This window comes from Aedes aegypti, chromosome 1 (assembly GCF_002204515.2).
Source record: "Aedes aegypti strain LVP_AGWG chromosome 1, AaegL5.0 Primary Assembly, whole genome shotgun sequence".
In the NCBI taxonomy this organism is placed as follows: Eukaryota; Metazoa; Arthropoda; class Insecta; order Diptera; family Culicidae; genus Aedes; species Aedes aegypti.
In genome coordinates, this window is record NC_035107.1 from 119,762,678 (window position 1) to 119,778,868 (window position 16,191).

Genomic DNA, 16,191 nt, shown 5'->3' on the forward strand with positions numbered 1-16,191 from the left:
CTGTAAAAGGGCATCTACGGCTATAGCGGCGCTTTCGAGGATGATGTCTAACAGCTCTGCTGTAATTGCCAGCAAACGCAAGCTGCTGGCAAGCGTGGCGCTATCCATACTAAGGTATGGAGGACCAATCTGGTCAAAAGCGCTTAGAACGAACAGAAACCTAAAGCGGTTGGAAAGCGCGTACAGGATAATGTGCTTAAGAGTAGCAAGTGCATACCGGACGGTATCTAAAGAGGCCGTGTGCATCATAGCCGGGATGACGCCCATCGGGCTCATCATCAAGGAAGATGTTCAATGCTTCAACCAAAGGGGTACCAGAGGAGTCCGCGACACGTGTAAAGAGGAAACGCTCAGAAGCTGGCAGCAGGAATGGGATAACTCCACTAAGGGTAGATGGACCCATCGACTAATACCAAATGTGTCAGATTGGTATGGTAGAAGCCATGGGGAAGTGAACTTCCACCTGACGCAGTTTCTGTCAGGACATGGTTGCTATAGACAGTACCTGCATAGGTTCGGGCACTCAGAATCACCTGCGTGCCCCAATTGTGCTGGTGTTGAGGAAACAGCGGAGCATGTCGTGTTCGATTGCCCCCGTTTCATTGTTGTGAGAGGTCGCATGCTCACTACATGCGGAGGGGACACGTCCCCCGACAATATTATAGAGAGAATGTGTGCGGATGCCGACTGCTGGAATGCAGTAACTACGGCTGTCACTCACATTATGTTAGAATTGCAGCGTCTATGGCGCGCCGACCAAGAGTTGGCTGCAGAGGATTAGCCCTGCCGAGGCTGGTCCCTTGTAACATTGTTTAAGTCGGCTAGGAGAAGCAGTTTGCCTAGGCTACTTCTGCTACACGTGTTGTGCTATATGCACTGGTCCCTTCCCGAAGAAATACCGTAAGGTGGTTCCGGGGAGATGAGGGTCTGAGTCCAAGGGTCATGTCGATGCACTGTTCACCACTTGAGCAATTCTAAATTAATTGCTCATGCACAGTGCATAGGCTGGTTTTAGCGGGTCGTCGTTGGTGCGTCATCCCCGCATTCCCTGAGTTATCTTCTCAGGGGATCTGTTTGCAGATTTCCCCCTTGTAAAAAACAAAAAAAAAATACTGGTGGAATGAGACACATGGCAACCTCCGCAAAAGATGTCTCCAAGCCAGGAGACGGATGCAAAGAGCCAAAACCGATGGTGAGAGGGAAGAGCGAAGAGTAACATTGAGGGCGGCGAAAGCCGATCTGAAAAGAGAAATTTCGCTGAGCAAGAGAACGTGCTTCAAGGAGTTGTGTCGCGATGCCAATGCAAATCCGTGGGGAGATGCATACAGGGTGGCGATGGCCAAGATCAGTGGTCCAGCCGTACCCGCTGAAACATGCCCAGAGAAGTTGCAGATTATCGTCGACGGGTTGTTCCCACAACACGCGCCAACGGTCTGGCCACCGACACCGTATGGCCAGGAAGGTGAAGAAAGAGCAATCATTACCAATGAGGAGCTCATAGAGGCGGCCAAGAAAATTAAGCCGAAGAAAGCGCCTGGCCCAGATGGTATTCCCAACGTAGCGTTGAAAGCAGCTATCACGGCCAACCCAGATATGTTCCGGACATCACTCCAGATCTGCTTAGATGAGGGACATTTCCCAGCACAGTGGAAAAGGCAAAAACTGGTTCTGCTACCGAAACCGGGTAAGCCCCCCGGTGATCCAGGCTCGTTTCGGCCGATATGTTTGCTCGACACACTCGGAAAGCTGTTGGAGAGGATCATCCTCAATAGACTGATGGCGTTCACTGAGGGAGAGCGTGGACTGTCGGAGTGGCAGTTTGGATTCCGGAAAGGAAGGTCAACGGTAGATGCCATCAAATCAGTGATTGACACAGCCGACAAAGCAAGGACAAAAAAACGAAGAGGCAACCGTTACTGTGCTGTCGTGACGATAGATGTGAGAAACGCCTTTAAGGCCCAAGTAAAAATGGTGCAAAAGTCAAAACTGAAAAAGCAGTTTTCTCCTTTTAAAACAACAAATCGATGAAAATAAGAACACATAGCCTTTTTATTTGGCAAATAAAAAGGCTGTGTGTTCTTATTTTCATCAATTTGTTGTTTTAAAAGGAGAAAACTGCTTTTTCAGTTTTGATTTTTGTGCCATTTTCTCTTGCACCTTAACAGTGCAAGCTGGGAAGCCATTGCTGTGGCGTTACATAAAATGAAGGTTCCGGATTATCTGTGCAAGATACTAGGAAGCTACTTCGAAAACCGGGTCTTGAGCTACAGCACTAGCGAAGGACAGAAGTCGAGGTCGGTAAATGCGGGAGTTCCACAGGGCTCTATCCTGGGTCCAACGTTGTGGAATGCTATGTACGACGGAGTGCTGACGCTTAGGCTGCCAACAGGCGTCAAAATCGTTGGATTTGCAGACGACATCACGCTAGTGGTCATTGGTGACTCACTGGAAAGGGTGGAGGTTCTCGCTACAGAAGCAGTGGACGCAGTCGAAAACTGGATGTACGAGAAGAAACTGGTGATAGCCCACCAAAAAACGGAGCTGTTGCTTATCAGCAACCGAAAAGTGGTGCAAAAGGCTGAGATTACAGTGGGAGAACACACCATAGCCTCAAAGCGGGAGCTAAAACACCTCGGCGTAATGATCGACGATCGGCTGAACTTTAATTGCCATGTCGATTACGCGTGCGAGAAAGCAGCGAGGGCAGCCACGGCGCTGTCCAGGATCATGCCGAATAACTCGGCGATTTGCAGCAGTAAGCGGAGGCTATTGTCTAGCGTGGCTACGTCGATCCTGAGGTACGCTAGCCCGGCGTGGGGAACCGCAATGAAGACGAAGAGGAACCGAGTTAAGCTTAATAGCACGTATAGGCTGATGGCCATGCGGGTAGCGAGTGCCTACCGAACCATGTCTTCGGAGGCAGTATGCGTGATTGCCGGAATGGTCCCTATCGGCTACGTTTTGGAAGAGGATAAGGAGTGCTACGAAGCTAGTAGTACTAGAGGAGCCCGGAAGATTGCCCGAGCCGACACGATGGTGAAATGGCAACGCGAGTGGGATACCGCTGAGAAGGGAAGGTGGACTTATCGCCTTATTCCAAATCTGGCGAAATGGGTGAGCAGATCCCATGGAGAAGTCAACTTCCACTTGACGCAGTTCTTGTCAGGTCACGGCTGCTTCAAGAAATATCTGCACAGGTTCGGCCACGCAGAGTCGCCGCTCTGCGCTGAGTGCCCAGTCGTAGAGGAGTCGCCGGAACACGTCATTTTCGAGTGTCCACGTTTTGCTGCGGAACGTAGCGAGATGACAGCGGTCTGCGGTGTTGACGTAACCGTAGACAACGTAGTGGATAGAATGTGTAGCGATGAGGTGATGTGGAACGCGGTGAACATGGCGGTGACGAAAATAATGTCATTGCTTCAGCGGAAGTGGAGGGAGGAACAAGCAAGTGCGCGCGGCGACAACTCGGGTCGGGTTTCGTAGCCCGGTCGTATACTGCCCGAGCCGCGCACAAATGCTGGAGAGCTAAATGGCTAGATCCACCGCCAGGGACTAGACCGAGCATAACGCGACGCAGTACTGGTTCTGGGTCGTTGACGTGCCGGTAAACCGGAAGTCAGTCTCCAACCGGAATCGCCGAACCGACCTCAGCACCCAACCGGTAGGTATGCATGATCGGGGACCGGACCGAGTAGATCGTGGAAAAGCACCGGGAGTTGTAGGCTTCGTGGCCGTGCGGTTAGCGGCGTCAGTCGTGTAGGCATATTGTGCCATGAAGTGTGGGTTCGATTCCCACTCCAGTCGGTAGAAACTTTTCGTCAAACGAAAAATTCATCATTGGGCTACTGGGTGTTTCGTGTTGTCCGTTGCCTAATGTTTGTGATTGTTCAGTCTGTGCAGCCTTGAGTTGAAGACGGTGTGAATTGTCTTGCCAAATTGGTCGTCATGTGAACCGGAAGTCATCCACCAACCGGAATCGCAGGATCGACCTTGGCACCTATCCGGGCAGCATCGGTACCGGAAGAACTTCCACCTCCGGGGAACTCTTCGTCGGGGTAGTGTAGATTCACCGCCGGGGACTATCCGAGTAGTGCGCGAGAACCTGGAGTGCTAAATGGCACGCGTCCAGCACCGAGAGAACTTCCTTCGTCAGGGAGTTTCTGGCACCCATGGTATCGTGAGCCGAATGGCTGAATATGGCATGTTTAGATCACAAACTAGGAATACTAACAAATTATTAATGGGAGCCGAAGGGCTCAGCATGGCATGGCATTCGCTGAAAGCGAAACAAATTAACAATGGAACTAACAAATTAATGATGGAGCCGAAGGGCTTAATGAAGGGTGCGCGTAGCATGTGTCGCCTCTTCTTCGAAGTAATACCGCAAGGTGGTGCCGGAGAAGAATTCTTTACGGTGACGGTGTACCTAGGAGACTGTTTTTTAGTGGGTAGGCGCCCCATTGCGAATCCCACACAGTTCTCTGAGACAGAAAGTTCTCTGAGACAGAAAGTTCTCTGAGACAGACAGTTCTCTGAGATAGACAGTCCTCTGGGGCAGATAGTCCTCTGAGACAGACAGTCCTCTGGGACAGACAGTCCTCTGAGACAGACAGTCCTTTGAGACAGACAGGAATTTGAGACTGACAGTCCTCTAGGACAGACAGTCTTCTGGGACAGACAGTTCTCTGGGACAGATAGTCCTCTGGGGCATACAGCCCTTTGAGACAGATAATCCTCTGGGACAGACAGTCCTTTGGGACAGACAATCAACTGGGGCAGACAGTCTTTTGAGACAGATAGTCCTCTGGGACAGACAGTCCTTTGAGATAGACAGGAATTTGAGACTGCCAGTCCTATGGGACAGACAGACCACTGGGACAGAAAGTCCTCTGGGACAGACAGTTCTCTTGGAAAGACAGTCCTTTGGGACAGACAGTCCTTTGGGACAAACGGTCCTCTAAGACAGACAGTCCTTTGAGACAGACCGTCCTTCGGGATAGATAGTTCTTAGAGACAGAAAGTGCTTTGAGACAGAAGCGGTCCTCTGAGACAGAAGCGGTCCTCTGGGACAGACAGTCCTCTGGAACAGACAGTCCTCTGGGACAGACAGTCCCTTGGGACAGATCGTCCTCTGAAACAGACAGTTCTCTGGGACAGATAGTTCTTCGGAACAGACAATCCTTTGGGGCAGAGAATCCTTTGGGACAGTCCAGTTTAAATGTTCCTCTGGGACAGACAGTCCTCTGGGACAGACGGTCCTCTGAGACAGGTAGTTCTATGGGACAAATTTTTCAATAAAACAAGCTTCGTCCTAGTGGAAGGTGAATTCATCAATCCCGATTTTTTGTCCCCCACTCACCTGCGCCATCAAAAGCGGCATCGGAGCCGAGGAGACCCGGCAGGGAGGATAAAAACTTTTGCCACAGCTCACACGGGGAACCGCACATGAATAGGAAGTGGAAAATCTCTGCATTTGATTGCACATTTATGGAAATAGATTAATTTTCAACTTGTGCGTTGGTGGGTCCGGTCACGACTCATCGCCGCCGCCGCTACGTCGACGTTGTTAGTTTCCGTCGTCGTTATCGCGCGCCATGATGGAAGGGGGGGGGGAGCGTTTCGCTTGCGGCCAGTGGGTTCCTTTTTTTTTCTCTCGATGCTCGGCATTATCCATCATCAGCGCTATCATCAAGGGGATTGTGAAGATAAAAGTCCGATAAAAGGTGCAGATTGGGATTTTTCATTGGAGGATTCTGCGATAGATGCGTAACAAAATATCAAGATATTGCGGAAAAATGAATTATTTTTTACAAAACGATATACTAGTATGGATAACATACTCAAACGAATAAAAGGAAAGCAACATTTTCGAAAAATATCATCGACCAAGACTATGTAAGAAAATATATGCTCTAATTACTGAAGAAATGATCAAAATTATCTTCCAACATTTAACGTTACAATTGGTAGACAACTCTGGAATTATGGTTGGAATATTTGTTAAACCAGATAACTTTTGTTATCAAGTTTGTGGTACAGAACATATCCCATATTGATTAAAATAACTTGAATTTAGAACTCTACCACCAGTAAGCCTTTCAAATGTCCGAAAATAAATGAATCTTTTTTTTAACTGAATGCCTTACAACTTTCGAAGACTATAGGACGAAAGACAAAACGTCGAAAAGAGTAATGGTCAAAATATAATAGATAGATAAAAGAGACACGAAAGGTCAAAAGATTAGTTTTTTTTTACATAGAAGGAAGTATTTATCATGAAGCAATCAATTTTCGACACCCTTTCCTTTCGAAGTTTCATGTTTCAACCTGCTTTCCTTAACGCTTCAGTAGTCGTGCTGTTATATTTTGTACACATGTTGAAAAACCCTCGCTGATCGTACACAGCATCAGCGAGGTATTCCTGGTGGTGGTCAACAGCGTGAATTCTTCCAAAGATTTTATAAGGAATTATTCAAGGGATTCAAGCAGGAATTTCGCTAGATATTACACCAGGAAAACTCCGATGATTTCCCCCAGGAAATTTTTCAACGTTCCCACTAGGAGGTCATCGAGACATTTGATAGGAAAATTGTTCTTCAGGGATTACATATCCCACCAGACATTTCCGCTTGGAATTTTGAAAATATTTCACAAAAAATAACAGGGATTACACAAAATCAATTTCAGGATGTTTTTCAGAATTTTGACTGGGGATTCCACCAGAATTTCTTCAATTGCGATTTTACTGGAATTCCCTCTACAATATTTTCTCTAGGGATTCCTCCAGAGATTCAAGCAAGAATTCTTTCTGGGAATCCTCGAGAAATCGACCAGAAATTTCCAAGGGGATTTTACTAGTATTTTCTACAGGGCAACCTGGAATTTCACCAGATTTTCTTTAGGAATTGCATCAAGATTCTTCTAGAGATTTCACCAGGGATTTCATCAGAAGTATTTCCAGGAATTCTCTCTGGGATTCGACCAGGAATTTTTCCAGGAATGTGACCAGAAGTTCCTCTAAGAATTCCTTCAGGGAAACAACCTTGGAATTCATCCAATAATTTTACTCAGGAGTTCTGAAAAGTATTTCACTAGATAATTTTTTCAAAGAAAATCCTTCAACGATTCCGCTACAAATTTTACTAGGGATTCCACTAGGACATTTCAGACATTCTACTTGTATTTTTCATAAATTTTACCACGAAATTTTCCAGACATTTTATCAGGACATTTTATTAAAATTCTAACATAAATTTGATTGCAAAGATTCCAACAGAATTTCCTCAAACAAAAAAAAATTTCACGGATTTCACCAACATTTCCTCTGGGGATATTTAAAGACTTCCATGGTAGAAACCCTGGAATTATTTCTAGCGGAATCTCTTAAGGAACAACTCGGGATTCCACAAGGAAACTCTACAAATAATTAGCAAGGATTTCCTTTAGAAGTTCCGATAATATTTTTATCCACAAATCTGTTATTAAAATGCTAGGTGTAATCTCTGAAGGAATTCCTTGTGGAATTTCTGGAAACAATCATGGTCGAATTCCGGTCGGAAATCTTAATGGAATCTACTTAAGAATTCCGGAAGAAACCCCTGAAGAAAATACTTTGGAGGAGGTTTGGTGGAATCACTGAAAGATTACCTATTGTAAACTCTGAGAATATTCCTACTGGAACCTATTAATCAATTCCTTGAGGAATTCCAAAGAAAATACTAGGGATATCCCTTGAAGAGATATTTGTAAAGAGATATATATATATTCGATAAACTTATGGTGGAAATGCTAATAGAATGGAAAAAAAATCTGGAAGAATATTTGTTTGAATGGCTTTCCTGTTGTAATGCTTGGAAATTTTTTTGATGGAATGATTGTCGAAATTCCTGTTGAATTAAATTGCATCTCTGTTGGAATTCCACTTGTCACCTTTTGAGGAAATACAAGTAGAATCATGAGAAAAATTACTAGAAGGGTTTTATGTTTAAACTCTGCTGTAATTCTAGATAGAATCCATAGAGAAAATACTGGTGGAATCTCTGTAGGCTTTTTCGATAATATTTTGGTGGAATCGCTCTTCGAATCCCTCGACAAATACAGGTAGAATCCCATGAGGAAAAACTGGTGGAATAATTCTTGGTTCAATCTCTGGTAGAAATTTCTTCAGGAATTCTTCCAATGATTTCCTCAAGGTTTTGGTTTTATTTACCAGTTTTGGTTTGATTAATTTTTGTTTTGATTATCGCTAGACAAATTCCTAGTGGAATCTCTAGGGACGATTCTAGTGGAATTCCTAGTTGAATCTCTTTAGCCTTCCTGGCGAAATCCCTGAAGAATTGCTGCTAGAACCCAAAGAGGAGTTTCTAGAAAATTCCTGGTGAAATCTCCAGCGCAATTTATTTTGGAAATCATGAAGAAATTCTTGGAGGAAATCTCTGAAAAAAAACAAATACCTTTGGGAAAGTTCCTTAAGAAACTCTTGTAGAATCGCTAGAAGTATACCTGAAAGAATTCTTTTGGAAAAGCTTTATAAGAAATGTTCACCATTTGCCGGTTATATAACTAGGGGAAATTTTAATGAATTTTTTAAGTAATCACTGGAAAATTGATTGCAGAACTCCTGGTGGTATGTCAGGATAAACTCCTGAAGAATCTCTGGAGAAATTCCTGCAAGAATCCCTAAGGGGACTGTTGAAGAAATCTCTATAGAAATCTCTGGTAAAGCTTCATACAAAATGGTGGAGTAACCAGCGATGGATTTCAGGTAAAAACTCTGAAGGAACTCCAGAAAAAAATATCTGGTTTAATCTCTGGAAAATAATCCTGGAGGAATCTTGAAGAAATCGCTGGAGAAACTCCTGGTGAAATTGCTTATGGAATATCTGGATGAACCCCACATAAAACCCTTGAATGATTTCTTACACATAGACCTGCAGAAATTCCTGGGTGAATCATTGGAAGCATTTCTGCAAGGATTCCTGAATAAACTTTTGAAGGAATCCTTTAAAACCCCGGAGAAACTTTAATGGAAGTAGTGGAATAGAGGAATTCGCGATGAAATATCCGGAGAAATTCTTTAATAAATAACGGGATAAACACTTGAGAGAATTCCTGGAAAATGTGGGTGAGAAAAGAAATATCTGAAAGAATACTTGAGTTAATTAGTGAATCTGTAGAAAAATTTGGTTTAATCTCTGAAGTAGTTTCAGGAATTTGGTAACCTTGAAGATTTTTTTTTGATGAATCTAAAAGAACACTATCGATAGGAAATTCATGTAGAATTCCCTGCATAAATTCTTGTAAGGATTCCTGGAAAGCTTTAGGAAGTATCTCTGGTGAAATCTCTGGAGGAAACCTTGTAGAAATATTGTTGGAGAAATTCGGAGGAGGATTTCTTGATAGAATATAGGATAAATTCCTAGTAAAAATCATGAAGAATCTCTGTATCTGCAGAAATGTTTGAAGAACTGAAGAATTAATGGAAATATTCCTTGAAAAATTGGTGAAAAAAACCTAGATTAATTCTTACTTCTCCATATGTTTTGGATTAATACGTGGATGAATTGCAGGAAGAATTCCTGGAGGTATTTGCGTGAATTTCTTTGAAAAGAATAATTGAAGGACAAATGCAGGGAAAATTCAAAATTATTTTAATCTTTGCTTTCGATCACTTGGAGACACTCAAAATCTTTATGTACCTATTAGGGTGCGGCTTATTTTTCGAAAGTTCTTAAAACCTTTTCTTCTGATTCAATTTATCGATATTAGTTTAACGTGTTCCGATTATTTTTTGCTAGATATTACATTTTTTATTGTTTAACTGAAGTTTTTAAAGCATCTTGTTCCAACTACAAGTTAAAAAGTGCCTATATTTAAAAAATAAATCAAAAAATATTTTTGTTAAAAAATTTATGAAAAATTGCTTTTAAGACCATTTTGAAGGTTTGATAGATGAGAATCACCAGTTTCAGCTTAAGTAATGACGTTCAACTGACAAAAAATGAAAAAAATAGTAAACTTTCGTTGAAAATTCATGTTTTTAGGCATTTTTTGTTAAATAACTAAGTCAAAACTATTTTTAAATTAATTTGTTGTACCCACAGTTGGAAAAACGACTAAAATTTCTTCAAAACCATGTAAAAAATGTTAGAATCGGTAGACTATTCACGAAGTTATGGTCAAACAAGAGTGATTTTCTAAGTAAAAAGAGGAAAAAATTGGAGAAAACTACTTTTAATCAAGACTAGTTTCCATTTTTGACAAATTTGATGTTCTACAAACTTTTCATAAATTTAATTTTGAAGAGATTGATGCTAAGAGCTTCAAAATTGATTGTAAAATAACAAAGTTATGAAAACTTCACTCAAGATCATATTTTTTAACTTGAAAATTCACCTTCAATCGCTAGCGCCACCCCTAAATATCAATATTTTTGGCTCAAAATTTGAGGTTTCGCATTTTATGTTATTTGAATTCAGAAGATGTGCTCGTTTTGGTTTTGAAAACTTTCGAAAAATAAGCCGCACCCTAATGTAAGCAAAAAAATCATGTACAAATTTCTTATGAGAGTACAGATAAAAAAAACTGAATTAGGTATGACTGGATTTTGGCAATAATTCTACACGAAAAAAAATCTGATTCCCCCAAATGTGCAAGTCATAAAATTCATGAGTTGGTTAGGTCATGATATCAGGACCACAAATCATGATTCCTGGAGTCACAATCATGATTCTTCAGAAACGTAACATCCAAAGTGACAACACTAAGCGGTGCGCTTTGCTCCTATTAATCGTATCGTTGACCCGCAATTCCACAAGACAATTTAGTCGTATGGTAGAGACCGCGGCTCTCAGACAGAAGTTCCTTGGTTCGAATCTCGCTCTACCATATTTTTTTTTTCGATTTTGTCGATTATAAACGGAAGCACGAATCATGATTTTGCATTGGATTCATGATTCTGAGCTATGGGCATCAAATACTTAACGCATGTGTTGCGCTACAGCAGTCTGGCTCATGATATCATGAGTCTAAATCATGATGTATTTTCATAAGATGAAAACACACTGGAATCGTTATATCAAACCAAACCAAGCGACGAAAAACATCCTATGTGTTTTGGTTCATAATCGGTAATGTTTCGCAAGTTGTAACAAGCTTGATAAATAGCAGCGGCGAGCGAGAGCCCAAAATAGATAGCGCTTATTTGGAGCTTGGTTAGATGCGTTTTATCATGCACTGTTATCCCCCGATCAAATCAGAGCTGTAGCAGAAGATGATAAACAGACTCTCATGATGTGTTACGGATCATGATTTGTTTTGCAGAGAACGATAAATAAGAGATATTCTCAATTTTTACAGAGTTCACCCCTTGTCTTGTTTTTGATTACTGATTTGTCTCTTTATCCAGCCGACTAATTGAATCGTTTTTGACTTTAACTTGTTCCTCATGTAAAATAAATCTCTAAAAAACCTTTTGTTTGTTTTCGAAGAAGTCAAATGGTCGTTTTGCGCGTACAAATGTCTTCGGGATTATTTTTTCTCTGTGAATCTAACCATTCTACTGACAACAACATTTTTTACAGCAAACAATCAATTAAACCGCTTGAACCTTTTCATTTTTTTTGGATTTTTTATAAGTTCTTAGAAAAAAACTCTTTTCTTGAATCGATTTTGATTTTGAATTGGTCATCTGATTCCGAAGATATTCCCTATTTTCTTGGGGGACAGGCGCGTAGCAATGACCAATAGATTGACAAGAGTCTGTTGTAAAAAAATAAGCGAATTGGTGCCACCGTGTTTGAGTAATACGCATTTATATTTCCAGTACCACTCTGAAAGCTTCAAAAAACGATTGTTGACAACTCGACCGTTTTTTTTTTTTTTTTCAAATAGATCTTTCATACCTGACATTATATAGCCCCTTATTTTGTTTATTGATTAAATCTCGCGTAACTTTTTAAAACGACCTATCTAACATTGAGAGGCACTCTTGGTTTACTTTCTCTTTAATATCAATAACTGATGCTTATTAACCTCTTCTGTTGTGTTTTTTTTGTATGAAACGCTAGTTCAAAACTTTCCCAAAATTTTAATATTGAAGTTTATCATAGTAACATAGGCCCTTTAGTAAAGTTCAGCGAGAAATACACTATGCCGGACGAAGAAATTTTATATGGACAATATCGGTCGCCCAGGAAACATCGGAATATGTATGTTCAAATCTAAGTGAGCAATGATCATTATCGACGCAAGTTTAAAAAATAGAAGTGTTTTTTTGAACTTGTGAAAAAATAGCTTAAACAATTAATAAAAAAAAATTATTGCTACTTGTTTTTTGTGTGATAAAAACTTGACTTTCTAAGAAAAAAAGATTTTTTTTTAAACTTGCATCAATACAGTTATCAAGTATTCATACGATATTGAGCTATCTAGAGTGAGGTGGGGCAAAAGTTCGACCTTAGTGATACAATCAAGATTTCCAGAAAAACAATAGCTGTTCAATAGAAATAAATACAACACAGTGAACCTTCAACACATTGGCTAAAATTTTGCAGAGAAAACTTGAGTCAAAATATTTATCCATTTTTTGTTATAACAGTTTCAAAATTGATTGTATAAAACGAACTTTTACCCCACCGGTGGGGCAAGATTTCGAATATAGTGTGGTGCAAAAGTTCGAAAGTCGAAACACAAAATATCGAAAGTTTTATGACGGATATACTTTATACCAGTTATAAACTATTTACAGAAAATACACTTTAAATTTCCATCTAAAAAATGGCCCAAAATAGGGTTAATTGTAATCTACCCAAAATACCGGTTTTTCGCTGAGTGAAAATGTGAAATTTTGGTATTTTTTTTCGCACAAACAGGTGAAAATCAGTAAATTTGAAGATTCTATGTGAACTCGAACTTTTGCCCCACTTTAATCTATCGTTATTCAAAACATATTTTTAATATATCTGTTAATTGATTTTTTATTAAAACAAAATATTCAGCTATGTTTTAAAAATATATGTTAAATCTATGAACATATATAAAGTTTAACAACCCAACAATCAGTATAACAATAGGAATGAAATTATAAACATTTGGTCCTTATACATCACTAACACTCAAATAAATCCTCCCAAAGAGAGTGTTTGGATTTTAGCACCACCTTCAACATCAAACTGATGTGGCCGAGAGGCTAGAGTCACCATTCTACAGAACACCAAACATTAACATACCAAGAAGGATCACGGGTTCAACCCTCAATCCCAACCGATTTCCTTTTTGCTGCATATCACCCGATAAGTACCAGGCGAACATGTTGCAGTTATTCTGTAAAAGGAATTAGGCAGAGCCGAGCAAGCAAATGACGGGGACACCACTTTTATTGGTTAGGGTGCCTACAGCACTCGTTCTGTCCCTATACGAAGCCGTTAATAGACATTAATTCAGATAGGGGTCGTCCATTAAATATAGAAAAAAATGAGGGGAGAGGTGCGATCATACCAGCTTAAAAAAAGATAACCTTGTGAGGGGGGTTTCGTTCATCCACTATGTAACGAAATGTCCAAAATATACTCTACGTTATTAATGAGCGACCCCCAAATGGTTAAGTAGTTGGCAAATGTTGTGTAATAATTAGTTTACTTAAAAAATGGTGAAAAAGAGTTAAAATTTTACTACAGTGAAGCATGTTTTGTATATTACCTAATATTTACAAATTTTATAGAAACATATTATAATGATTTTATAACCATCTACTTCATAAATTTACAGCCATTTTGTAAATACCTAATTTAACATCATCAGTAAAAACTGATTTGATAAAAATACTGTTCTGTCAGAAGTGGGATTCGAACCCACGCCTTCAGAGAAGACTACGACCTGAACGTAGCGCCTTAGACCACTCGGCCATCCTGACTTGTCCCTCTTTTTCCGGTTGAACGCAATCAAACCATTGAACGTTAGACTTACCCTCTTATGAGTAGTAATGTTTAAGCCTACTACGACCAAATCTTCCAACGTTTCGGTTTTATCATCATTAGTGGTTGACCTTCGTCAGGATTGACTTTCCTGGGTGAAAAACAGCTCTTACCTGGAAGAAGATGAAAAACAACACAAAAATAGTAAATCAATAAGCGAACACGCCACACTCTTCATCAATAGAACGTGATATTTTTCAACAAAAAAGAAAACATTTCCCTCCCGGAAACCAGGAAAAAATAAGCTAACTTTCCTCTTATTTGATTGGCAATCAAAACAGATTTTCTGCCACGATGGCTTTGATGGCTGCTTCTGCTGGCTGACCGGTGGACCATGCCGGGTGGTGTTACGAGAACGTGCTCTTTGGCCATCGCCGCCACTAGCTGAGTGCAAAGTGTAACACCCAAGAAGCACCGCACTACAGTGACTCAAAATCGTATTCGTACGTGTTCCACCACTATGGCTGAAGCAGTCCAAGTTGGGGTAAAATATACTAATAAAATAGATGTTGGATTATGTTTTTTTGTTGTAATGAAAACATTTTTTTTTATTTTGAATTGGTATGCTCGTTGAATGATAAAGAGGACAAGTTGTTTAATTTACTAACAGCTAATATAACACATGAGTTATTACTGAAAATTATTTGAAACCTTAAAAAAGATCCAAATTTTTAGGTTAATAGAAATGATTGCCTGGATGGAACATGTGGTAGAGTTGCTATTATCATTCATAGGCGTATCAAGCAACAACTTGTTTTCGTCATTTGAAACCAAATTTTTTGAAACTTTGGGTGGTTCTGTTCAAATACAGCTTGGTAAATATACTTTCATAGCTGCCTATTTGCCTTTTTCAATGCACTGAGCAGCAAGTTAATTTGCTCCAAACTGACTTGCGAAATTGACTCGCAATAAGTCATTTTTTTTGTTATTGATGACTTTAATGACTTCGAACATCGCTCATGGAATAATTCGCAAAGGTGAAATCAACTCACCTGTAAAAAATCTGAACTGCTACCTCAAATGAAATCAAATGTTAATAAAAGCTTAATTGTATTACCAATTTAGGATGTTAATGTTGCCTTACACAGAACACCTAATTATAAGAAATGAATGTAATGTTTGAAATGATACTAATAAATGAATTACAAAATAAATAGATGACATCTCTGACATTCATTAACGATTAACTTTTTTGAATTCGACTTATTATTTGATAGTTTGTCTTTACCAAAGAACGATGTCCTGTACGAATATTAATTCTGTATCACTGTACCAAGAATAAAGAAACATGCTTTCGCTTCTGGAGAACGCCTCTCAAAGAGCGATGGAAGAAAGAGCAACAAAAAAAACTATTTAATACGCTTCAACAGATTCACGCGAAACGCCATCAAAGAAAGCTTAAGAAATTCAATCAGGAACTTGACGTTTCTGACCCCGGGCCCCCTCTCTCTCTCTGTCGGCGAACTTTGGAGAATGCACCGACCAATCCGAATCAGAAAAAAAACGTTTCCTATTTCTTGGATTGATGATGACGGATGCATGTCCACGTCGTCTAAAAAGTGGACCGGTGCAAATACCACCAGCCCCGGAGTTCGAACGCAGTTCGATACCGAAGAGAGAACGCCACTGCGAGTGGGGGTTAGAACAGTAGCTTGTTAAAACTTGTTTGATCTTTTGGTTTGATGGAATTTGCCGGCATGAGACGGGTGGTGGGGAAATAAAATTGAATAAAGGTAAGTGTTTGTTGTTTGGATCGATTAAAAATTGTTGAGGGATAAAAATGAGCTTTAAGAATGGGAAAGATTAGGTTCCAAGGTTTAATCTTTATATTGATGAGCCAAGAGACTAATTCCATCTTCCATCCCATCGTTCGTTTCATCGCCCGTTCCATTTTCCATTCCACCTTCCATTCCATCTTCTATTCTATCCCATCCTACATTCAATCTTTCATTCCATCTTCCATTTCATCTTCCATTCCATCTTCCATTCCATTTTCCATTCCATCTTCTTTCCCATCTTCCATTTCACCTTCCATTCAATCCTCCATTCCCTCTTGCATTTCATTTTCCATTCCATCCTTCGTACAACCTTTTATTCTATCTTCCATTTCAACTTTCCATTTCATCTGCCATTCCATCTTCCATTTCATCTTCCATTCCATCTTCATTTTCCATTTCATCTCCTATTCCATCTTCCATTCCATTTTCCTTTCCATATT

General features: G+C 40.3%; 1 non-coding gene across 1 annotated transcript; it reads right to left on the bottom strand.

Annotated features, from left to right (window-relative positions):
* Window positions 1-13,829: 13,829 nt before the first annotated feature.
* On the bottom strand, window positions 13,830-13,912 carry Trnal-cag. The gene has a single exon. It is a non-coding gene; the product is annotated as a tRNA-Leu (tRNA).
* Between the last annotated feature and the right edge of the window lie 2,279 nt (window positions 13,913-16,191).